General features: G+C 43.6%; 5 non-coding genes across 5 annotated transcripts; all 5 read left to right on the forward strand.

Moving 5' to 3' along the window:
* Window positions 1-1,926: 1,926 nt before the first annotated feature.
* On the forward strand, window positions 1,927-1,998 carry trnag-ucc. The gene has a single exon. It is a non-coding gene; the product is annotated as a tRNA-Gly (tRNA).
* An 862-nt stretch (window positions 1,999-2,860) lies between these two features.
* Window positions 2,861-2,932, forward strand: trnag-ucc. Its single transcript has one exon. It is a non-coding gene; the product is annotated as a tRNA-Gly (tRNA).
* A 3,687-nt stretch (window positions 2,933-6,619) lies between these two features.
* Window positions 6,620-6,693, forward strand: trnag-ucc. The gene has a single exon. It is a non-coding gene; the product is annotated as a tRNA-Gly (tRNA).
* Window positions 6,694-8,263: 1,570 nt separating this feature from the next.
* On the forward strand, window positions 8,264-8,335 carry trnag-ucc. The gene has a single exon. It is a non-coding gene; the product is annotated as a tRNA-Gly (tRNA).
* Window positions 8,336-10,118: 1,783 nt separating this feature from the next.
* Window positions 10,119-10,190, forward strand: trnag-ucc. The gene has a single exon. It is a non-coding gene; the product is annotated as a tRNA-Gly (tRNA).
* The last annotated feature ends 230 nt before the right edge of the window (window positions 10,191-10,420 follow it).

A 10,420-nucleotide genomic window follows, 5' to 3' on the forward strand; every position in this document is an offset into this window, starting at 1 on the left:
AATTTCTTTGCAGTTTTAACTTAAGGTTTTGAGTGAATGTTGAAAAACTGTACCACCTCCGTCATATCATAACAAGGCGATGGTGGTATAGTGGTGAGCATAGCTGCCTTCCAAGCAGTTGGCCCGGGTTCGATTCGCAAAAGGTTTAATATGTACAAATAAAGGGGGAGGTACAATTGGTAATGCAAACACAATAAACGTATCATTGTATCTGATAGCATAAAATAATCAGACCGACACATTGCTGCTCACAGTCTGGAGATCGGTCTTGGATACATAATAAAACATAGATACATATATAGAAATACAAAAAATGTTTATCTTTGCAACACGAGGCCAGCTGGTTCACCCCCTTCCTGTAGTGGGTCTCGTCGTTGTTGCTGATGAGACCCACCAAAGTTCTGTCATCCGCAAACTTGAGGAAGTAGTTGGAGCTGTAGGTGGGTGTGCAGTCGTGGGTCAGCACGGTGTAGAAAAGGGGGCTGAGCACACATCCTTGGGGGGCCCCTGTACTCAGCGTGATGGTGTCCTATGTGTTGTCGCTGACCCGTACAGATTGCTGTCTGGCAGTGAGGAAGTCCAGCAGCCGGTTGCAGAGAGAGGGGCTGAGGCCAAGTTTTGTTAGTTTACAAATCAGCTGCTGGAGGATGATGGTGGTGTTGAATGCTTAGCTGAAATGTAATCGTATTCTTGCTCAGGTGCATATTAAATTAGCCTACTAAATCTCTCTATAGTTTGTGTTGAGTTTTGTTGATTCTGGTTTTGAATCTTTATTGAGTGCACTCAGCACTCACTCTCACAGTATGGGACAGAGTAAGAGGGCCATCTGCTGGAAACATTGAGCATTGTTATTCTCCTTTTCAAATGTATTTCTGGATGTTGGTAGTCGCTAGGTCCTGGTGAAAATGGTGAATTTAGAGAGGGTACTCATTGTTACAGTCCATTCTTTGCAGATGTATCCTATGGTTTTGAGTGACTGTTGAAAAAACAATATACCACCATCAATTGGGCAGTACAAGGCGATGGTGGTATAGTGCTAAGCATAGCTGCCTTCCAAGCAGTTGACCCGGGTTCGATTCCCGGCCATCGCAAAAGCTTTAATATGTACAAATAAAGTGGGAGGTAAAATTGGTAACACAATAAACGTAGAATTGTATCTGATAGCATAAAATAATCAGACCGACATATTGCTGCTCAAGGTCCGGAGATCGGTCTTGGATACATAATCAAACATAGATACATATATAGAAATACAAAACAAGTTTATCTTTGCAACACAAGGCCAGCTGGTTCACCCCCTTCCTGTAGTGGGTCTCGTCGTTGTTGCTGATGAGACCCACCATAGTTCTGTCATCCGCAAACTTGAGGAAGTAGTTGGAGCTGTAGGTGGGTGTGCAGTCGTGGGTCAGCAGGTTGTAGAGCAGGGGGCTGAGCAGATCTATGTGTTATCGCCGACCCGTACAGATTGCTGTCTGGCAGTGAGGAAGTCCAGCAGCCAGTTGCAGAGAGAGGGGCTGGCCAAGTTTTGTTAGTTTACAAATCAGCTGCTGGAGGATGATGGTGGTGCTGAATGCTTAGCTGAAATGTAATCGTATTCTTTCTCAGGTGCATATTAAATTAGCCTACTAAATCTCTCTATAGTTTGTGTTGAGTTTTGTTGATTCTGGTTTTGAATCTTTATTGAGTGCACTCAGCACTCACTCTCACAGTATGGGACAGAGTAAGAGGGCCATCTGCTGGAAACAGTGAGCATTGTTATTCTCCTTTTCAAATGTATTTCTGGATGTTGGTAGTCGCTAGGTCCTGGTGAAAATTGTGAATTTAGAGAGGGTACTCATTGTTACAGTCCTTTCTTTGCAGATGTATCCTATGGTTTTGAGTGACTGTTGAAAGAAAAATGTACCACCACCATTTAGGCAGTACAAGGCGATGGTGGTATAGTGGTAAGCATAGCTGCCTTCCAAGCAGTTGACCCGGGTTCGATTCCCGGCCATCGCAAAAGCTTTAATATGTACAAATAAAGGGGGAGGTAAAATTGGTAATGCAAACACGATAAACTTATAATTGTATCCGATAGCATAACATAATCACACCGACACATTGCTGCTCAAAGTCTGTAGATCGGTCTTGGATACATAATCAAACATAGACACATGTATAGAAATACTAAAAAAATGTATCTTTGCAACACAAGGCCAGCTGGTTCACCCCCTTCCTGTAGTGGGTCTCGTCGTTGTTGCTGATGAGACCCACCATAGTTCTGTCATCCGCAAACTTGAGGAAGTAGTTGGAGCTGTAGGTGGGTGTGCAGTGGTGGGTCAGCAGGGTGTAGAGCAGGGGGCTGAGCAGATCTAGGTGTTATCGCCGACCCGTACAGATTGCTGTCTGGCAGTGAGGAAGTCCAGCAGCCAGTTGCAGAGAGAGGGGCTGAGGCCAAGTTTTGTTAGTTTACAAATCAGCTGCTGGAGGATGATGGTGGTGCTGAATGCTTAGCTGAAATGTAATTGTATTCTTGCTCAGGTGCATATTAAATTAGCCTACTAAATCTCTCTATAGTTTGTGTTGAGTTTTGTTGATTCTGGTTTTGAATCTTTATTGAGTGCACTCAGCACTCACTCTCACAGTATGGGACAGAGTAAGAGGGCCATCTGCTGGAAACAGTGAGCATTGTTATTCTCCTTTCAAATGTATTTTGATAAGTAGTCCTAACAAAAGAGATGTTGGTAGTCGCTAGGTCCTGGTGAAAATGGTGAATTTAGAGAGGGTACTCATTGTTACAGTCCTTTCTTTGCAGATGTATCCTATGGTTTTGAGTGACTGTTGAAAAAACAATATACCACCATCAATTGGGCAGTGCAAGGTGATGGTGGTATAGTGGTAAGCATAGCTGCCTTCCAAGCAGTTGACCCGGGTTCGATTCCCGGCCATCGCAAAAGCTTTAATATGTACAAATAAAGGGGGAGGTAAAATTGGTAACACAATAAACGTAGAATTGTATCTGATAGCATAAAATAATCAGACCGACATATTGCTGCTCAAAGTCCGGAGATCGGTCTTGGATACATAATCAAACATAGATACATATATAGATATAAAAAAAATGTTTATCTTTACAACACGAGGCCAGCTGGTTCACCCCCTTCCTGTAGTGGGTCTCGTCGTTGTTGCTGATGAGACCCACCAAAGTTCTGTCATCCGCAAACTTGAGGAAGTAGTTGGAGCTGTAGATGGGTGTGCAGTCGTGGGTCAGCAGGGTATAGAACAGGGGGCTGAGCACACATCCTTGGGGGGCCCCTGTACTCAGCGTGATGGTGTCCTATGTGTTATCGCCGACCCGTACAGATTGCTGTCTGGCAGTGAGGAAGTCCAGCAGCCAGTTGCAGAGAGAGGGGCTGAGGCCAAGTTTTGTTAGTTTACAAATCAGCTGCTGGAGGATGATGGTGGTGCTGAATGCTTAGCTGAAATGTAATCGTATTCTTGCTCAGGTGCATATTAAATTAGCCTACTAAATCTCTCTATAGTTTGTGTTGAGTTTTGTTGATTCTGGTTTTGAATCTTTATTGAGTTCACTCAGCACTCACTCTCACAGTATGGGACAGAGTAAGAGGGCCATCTGCTGGAAACAGTGAGCATTGTTATTCTCCTTTTCAAATGTATTTCTGGATGTTGGTAGTCGCTAGGTCCTGGTGAAAATGGTGAATTTAGAGAGGGTACTCATTGGTACAGTCCTTTCTTTGAAGATGTATCCTATGGTTTTGAGTGACTGTTGAAAGAAAAATGTACCACCACCATTTAGGCAGTACAAGGTGATGGTGGTATAGTGGTAAGCATAGCTGCCTTCCAAGCAGTTGATCCGGGTTCGATTCCCGGCCATCGCAAAAGCTTTAATATGTACAAATAAAGGGGGAGGTAAAATTGGTAACACAATAAACGTAGAATTGTATCTGATAGCATAACATAATCACACCGACACATTGCTGCTCAAAGTCTGGAGATCGGTCTTGGATACATAATCAAACATAGATACATATATAGAAATACAAAACAAGTTTATCTTTGCAACACAAGGCCAGCTGGTTCACCCCCTTCCTGTAGTGGGTCTCGTCGTTGTTGCTGATGAGACCCACCATAGTTCTGTCATCCGCAAACTTGAGGAAGTAGTTGGAGCTGTAGGTGGGTGTGCAGTCGTGGGTCAGCAGGGTGTAGAGCAGGGGGCTGAGCAGATCTATGTGTTATCGCCGACCCGTACAGATTGCTGTCTGGCAGTGAGGAAGTCCAGCAGCCAGTTGCAGAGAGAGGGGCTGAGGCCAAGTTTTGTTAGTTTACAAATCAGCTGCTGGAGGATGATGGTGGTGCTGAATGCTTAGCTGAAATGTAATCGTATTCTTGCTCAGGTGCATATTAAATTAGCCTACTAAATCTCTCTATAGTTTTGTGTTGAGTTTTGTTGATTCTGGTTTTGAATCTTTATTGAGTGCACTCAGCACTCACTCTCACAGTATGGGACAGAGTAAAGGGCCATCTGCTGGAAACAGTGAGCATTGTTATTCTCCTTTTCCAAATGTATTTCTGGATGTTGGTAGTCGCTAGGTCCTGGTGAAAATGGTGAATTTAGAGAGGGTACTCATTGGTACAGTCCTTTCTTTGCAAGATGTATCCTATGGTTTTGAGTGACTGTTGAAAGAAAAATGTACCACCACCATTTAGGCAGTACAAGGCTGATGGTGGTATAGTGGTAAGCATAGCTGCCTTCCAAGCAGTTGATCCCGGGTTCGATTCCCGGCCATCGCAAAAGCTTTAATATGTACAAATAAAGGGGGAGGTAAAATTGGTAAAACAATAAACGTAGTAATTGTATCTGATAGCATAAACATAATCAACCGAACATATTGCCTGCTCAAAGTCTGGGATCGGTCTTGGATACATAATCCAACATAGATACATATATAGAAATACAAAACAAGTTTATCTTTTGCAACACAGGCCAGCTGGTTCACCCCCTTCCTGTAGTGGGTCTCGTCGTTGTGCTGATGAGACCCACCATAAGTTCTGTCATCCGCAAACTTGAGGACGTAGTTGGAGCTGTAGGTGGGTGTGCAGTCGTGGGTCAGCAGGGTGGTAGAGCAGGGGGCTGAGCCGCAGATCTATGTGTTATCGCCGACCCGTACAGATTGCTGTCTGGCAGTGAGGAAGTCCAGCAGCCAGTTGCAGAGAGAGGGGCTGAGGCCAAGTTTTGTTAGTTTTACAAATCAGCTGCTGGAGGATGATGGTGGTGCTGAATGCTTAGCTGAAATGTAATCGTATTCTTGCTCAGGTGCATATTAAATTAGCCTACTAAATCTCTCTATAGTTGTGTTGAGTTTTGTTGATTCTGGTTTTGAATCTTTATTGAGTGCACTCAGCACTCACTCTCACAGTATGGGACAGAGTAAGAGGGCCATCTGCCTGGAAACAGTGAGCCTGTTATTCTCCTTTTTCAAATGTATTTTGATAAGTAGTCTAAAGAGATGTTTGGTAGTTCGCTGTCCTAGGTGTCCTGGTGAAAATTGTGAATTTAGAGAGGGTACTCATTTGTTACAGTCCATTCTTTGCAGGATGTATCCTATGGCCTTTGAGTGACTGTTGAAAAAACAATTATACCACCATCACCTTTAGGGCAGTACAGGCGATGGTGGTATAGTGGGTAGCATAGCTGCCTTCCAAGCAGCAGTTGACCACCGGGTTTCGATCCCCGGCCATCGCAAAAGAGCTTTAAATATGTACAAATAAAAGGGGGAGGTAAAATTGGTAACCACAATAACGTAGAATTGTATCTGATATCATAAAATAATCACACTGATACATGCTATCTCAAAGAGTCCGGAGATCGTGTCTTGGATACATATCAAACATAGATACATATATAGAAATACAAAACAAGTTTATCTTTGCAACACAAGGCCAGCTGGTTCACGCCTCCCCTTCCTGTTAGTGGGTCTCGTCGTTGTTGCTGATGGAGACCACCAATAGTTGCTGTCGCATCCGCAAACTTGAGGAAGTTGTTGAGCTGTAGGTGGGTGTGCAGTCGTGGGTCAGCAGGGGTGTAGAGCAGGGGGCTGAGCAGATCTATGTGTTATCGCCGACGCCGTACAGATTGCTGTCTGGCAGTGAGGAAGTCCAGCAGCCATTTGCAGAGAGGGGCCTGAGGCCAAGTTTTGTAGTTTACAAATCAGCTGGCTGGAGGATGATGGTGGTGCTGAATGCTTAGCTGAAACTGTAATCGTATTCTTGCTCAGGTGCATATTAAATTAGCCTACTAAATATCTCTATAGTTGTGTTGAGTTTTGTTGATTCTGGTTTTGAATCTTTATTGAGTGCACTCAGCACTCACTCTCACAGTATGGGACAGAGTAAGAGGTCCATCTGCTGGAAACAGTGAGCATGTTATTCTCCTTTTCAAATGTATTTGATAAGTAGGTCCCTAACAAAAGAGATGTTGGTAGTCCCGCTAGGTCCTGGTGAAAAATTGTGAATTTAGAGAGGGTATCATTGTTACAGTCCTTTCTTTGCAGATGTATCCTATGGTTTTGAGTGACTGTTGAAAGAAAAATGTAACACCACCATTTAGGCAGTAATCAAGGCGATGGTGGTATAGTGGTAAGCATAGCTGCCTTCCAAGCAGTTTTGACCCGGGTTCGATTCCCGGCCATCGCAAAAGCTTTAATATGTACAAATAAAGGAGGGGAGGTAAAAATTGGTAACACAATAACGTAGAATTGTATCTGATAGCATAAAATAATCAGACTGACATATTGCTGCTCAAAGTCCGGAGATCGGTCTTGGATACATAATCAAACATAGATACATATATAGATATACAAAAAATGTTTATCTTTGCAACACGAGGCCAGCTGGTTCACCCCCTTCCTGTTGTGGGTCTCGTCGTTGTTGTCTGATGAAGACCCACCAAGTTCTGTCATCCGCAAACTTGAGAAGTAGTTTGGGAGCTGTAGATGGGTGTGCAGTCGTGGTCAGCAGGGTAGTAGAACAGGGGGGCTGAGCACACATCCTTGGGGGGCCCTGTACTCAGCGTGATGGTGTCCTATGTGTTATCGCCGACCCGTACAGATTGCTGTCTGGCAGTGAGGAAGTCTCAGCAAGCCAGTTGCTAGAGAGAGGGGCTGAGGCCAAGTTTTGTTAGTTTACAAATCAGCTGCTGGAGGATGATGGTGGTGCTGAATGCTTAGCTGAAAATGTAATCGTATTCTTGCTCAGGTGCAATATTAAATTAGCCTACTAAATCTCTCTATAGTTTGTGTTGAGTTTTGTGCATTCCTGGTTTTGAATCTTTATTGAGTGCACTCAGCACTCACTCTCACAGTATGGGACAGAGTAAGAGGGCCATCTGCTGGAAACAGTGAGCATTGTTTATTCTCCTTTTCAAATGTATTTCTGGATGTTGGTAGTCGCTAGGTCCTGGTGAAAATGGTGAATTTAGAGAGGGTACTCATCAATCAATCAATGTTTATTTATATAGCCCAATATCACAAATGTTACATTTGTCTCAGTGGACTTTATAGTTTGTACAAAATATCAGTATGACAACACGACACCCTCTGTCCTTAGACCCTCACATCGTACAAGGAAAAACTTCCGAAGAAAACCCACAGTTTAAAGGGAAAAATGGGAGAAACCTCAGGGAGAGCAACAGAGGAGGGATCCCTCTCCCAGGACGGACAGACGTGCAATAGATGCCGTGTGTAAATTGAAAAGATAATACATTTGCAACATAGGTAGTCCAAATGTTTGGAAATGCATGTGTGTATAATAGGAAGATGAATCCACGAGGATATCCATCCAGGACCTATGATCCAGGACCACAGCCACGACTCAAGATCCAGGACAGAGGAGCGCAGGATTATCCATGACTCCGGATCCCGGCGTATACAGACACCAAAAAGAAAGACATTTGGGGAAGCTGGGTTAATCGGAACATGAGAGTACACAAGTATAGACAGAGAGAAGGAAGAAGTAAGATGTCCCCAACAAACTAAGCCTATATCAGCAAAACTAGGGGCTGAATCTAATCAGCCCTAACTATAAGCTTTATCAAAAAGGAAGGTCTTAAGCGCACTCTTAAAAACGGATAGGGTGTCTGCCGCCCGAACACAAACTGGAAGCTGATTCCATACTCATTGTTACAGTCCTTTCTTTGCAGATGTATCCTATGGTTTTGAGTGACTGTTGAAAGAAAAATGTACCACCACCATTTAGGCAGTACAAGGCGATGGTGGTATAGTGGTAAGCATAGCTGCCTTCCAAGCAGTTGACCCGGGTTCGATTCCCGGCCATTGCAAAAGCTTTAATATGTACAAATAAAGGGGGAGGTAAATTGGTAACACAATAAACGTAGAATTGTATCTGATAGCATAACAAATCACACCGACATTGCTGCTCAAAGTCTGGAGATCGGTCTTGGATACATAATCAAACATAGATACATATATAGAAATACAAAACAAGTTTATCTTTGCAACACAAGGCCAGCTGGTTCACCCCCTTCCTGTAGTGGGTCTCGTCGTTGTTGCTGATGAGACCCACCAAGTTCTGTCATCCGCAAACTTGAGGAAGTAGTTGGAGCTGTAGGTGGGTGTGCAGTCCGTGGGTCAGCAGGGTGTAGAGCAGGGGGCTGAGCAGATCTAGTGTGTTATCGCCGACCCGTACAAGATTGCTGTCTGGCAGTGAGGAAGTCCAGCAGCCAGTTGCAGAGAGAGGGTGCTGAGGCCAAGTTTTGTTAGTTTACAAATCAGCTGCTGGAGGATGATGGTGGTGCTGAATGCTTAGCTGAAATGTAATCGTATTCTTGCTCAGGTGGCATATTAAATTAGCCTACCTAAATCTCTCTATAGTTGGTGTTGAGTTTTGTTGATTCTGGTTTTGAATCTTTATTGAGTGCACTCAGCACTCACTCTCACAGTATGGGACAGAGTAAGAGGGCCATCTGCTGGAAACAGTGAGCATTGTTATTCTCCTTTTCAAATGTATTTTGATAAGTAGTCCTAACAAAAGAGATGTTGGTAGTCGCTAGGTCCTGGTGAAAATGGTGAATTTAGAGAGGGTACTCATTGTTACAGTCCATTCTTTGCAGATGTATCCTATGGTTTTGAGTGACTGTTGAAAAAACAATATACCACAATCAATTGGGTAGTACAAGGCGATGGTGGTATAGTGGTAAGCATAGCTGCCTTCCAAGCAGTTGACCCGGTTCGATTCCCGGCCATCGCAAAAGCTTTAATATGTACAAATAAAGGGGGAGGTAAATTGGTAACACAATAAACGTAGAATTGTATCTGATAGCATAAAATATTCAGACCGACATATTGCTGCTCAAGGTCCGGAGATCGGTCTTGGATACATAATCAAACATAGATACATATATAGAAATACAAAACAAGTTTATCTTTGCAACACAAGGCCAGCTGGTTCACCCCCTTCCTGTTGTGGGTCTTGTCGTTGTTGCTGATGAGACCCACCATAGTTCTGTCATCCGCAAACTTGAGGAAGTAGTTGGAGCTGTAGGTGGGTGTGCAGTCGTGGGTCAGCAGGGTGTAGAGCAGGGGGCTGAGCAGATCTATGTGTTATCGCCGACCCGTACAGATTGCTATCTGGCAGTGAGGAAGTCCAGCAGCCAGTTGCACAGAGAGGGGCTGAGGCCAAGTTTTGTTAGTTTACAAATCAGCTGCTGGAGGATGATGGTGGTGCTGAATGCTTAGCTGAAATGTAATCGTATTCTTGCTCAGGTGCATATTAAATTAGCCTACTAAATCTCTCTATAGTTTGTGTTGAGTTTTGTTGATTCTGGTTTTGAATCTTTATTGAGTGCACTCAGCACTCACTCTCACAGTATAGGACAGAGTAAGAGGGCCATCTGCTGGAAACAGTGAGCATTGTTATTCTCCTTTTCAAATGTATTTTGATAGTAGTCCTAACAAAAGGATGTTGGTAGTCGCTAGGTCCTGGTGAAAATTGTGAATTTAGAGAGGGTACTCATTGTTACAGTCCATTCTTTGCAGATGTATCCTATGGTTTTGATTGACTGTTAAAAAAACAATATACCACCATCAATTGGGCAGTACAAGGCGATGGTGGTATAGTGGTAAGCATAGCTGCCTTCCAAGCAGTTGACCCGGGTTCGATTCCCGGCCATCGCAAAAGCTTTAATATGTACAATAAAGGGGGAGGTAAAATTGGTAACACAATAAACGTAGAATTGTATCTGATAGCATAAATAATCAGACCGACATATTGCTGCTCAAAGTCCGGAGATCGGTCTTGGATACATAATCAAACATAGATACATATATAGAATACAAAAAATGTTTTCTTTGCAACACGAGGCCAGCTGGTTCACCCCCTTCCTGTAGTGGGTCTCGTCGTTGTT

This window comes from Gymnodraco acuticeps, unplaced genomic scaffold (genome assembly GCF_902827175.1).
Source record: "Gymnodraco acuticeps unplaced genomic scaffold, fGymAcu1.1, whole genome shotgun sequence".
NCBI classification, from domain to species: Eukaryota; Metazoa; Chordata; class Actinopteri; order Perciformes; family Bathydraconidae; genus Gymnodraco; species Gymnodraco acuticeps.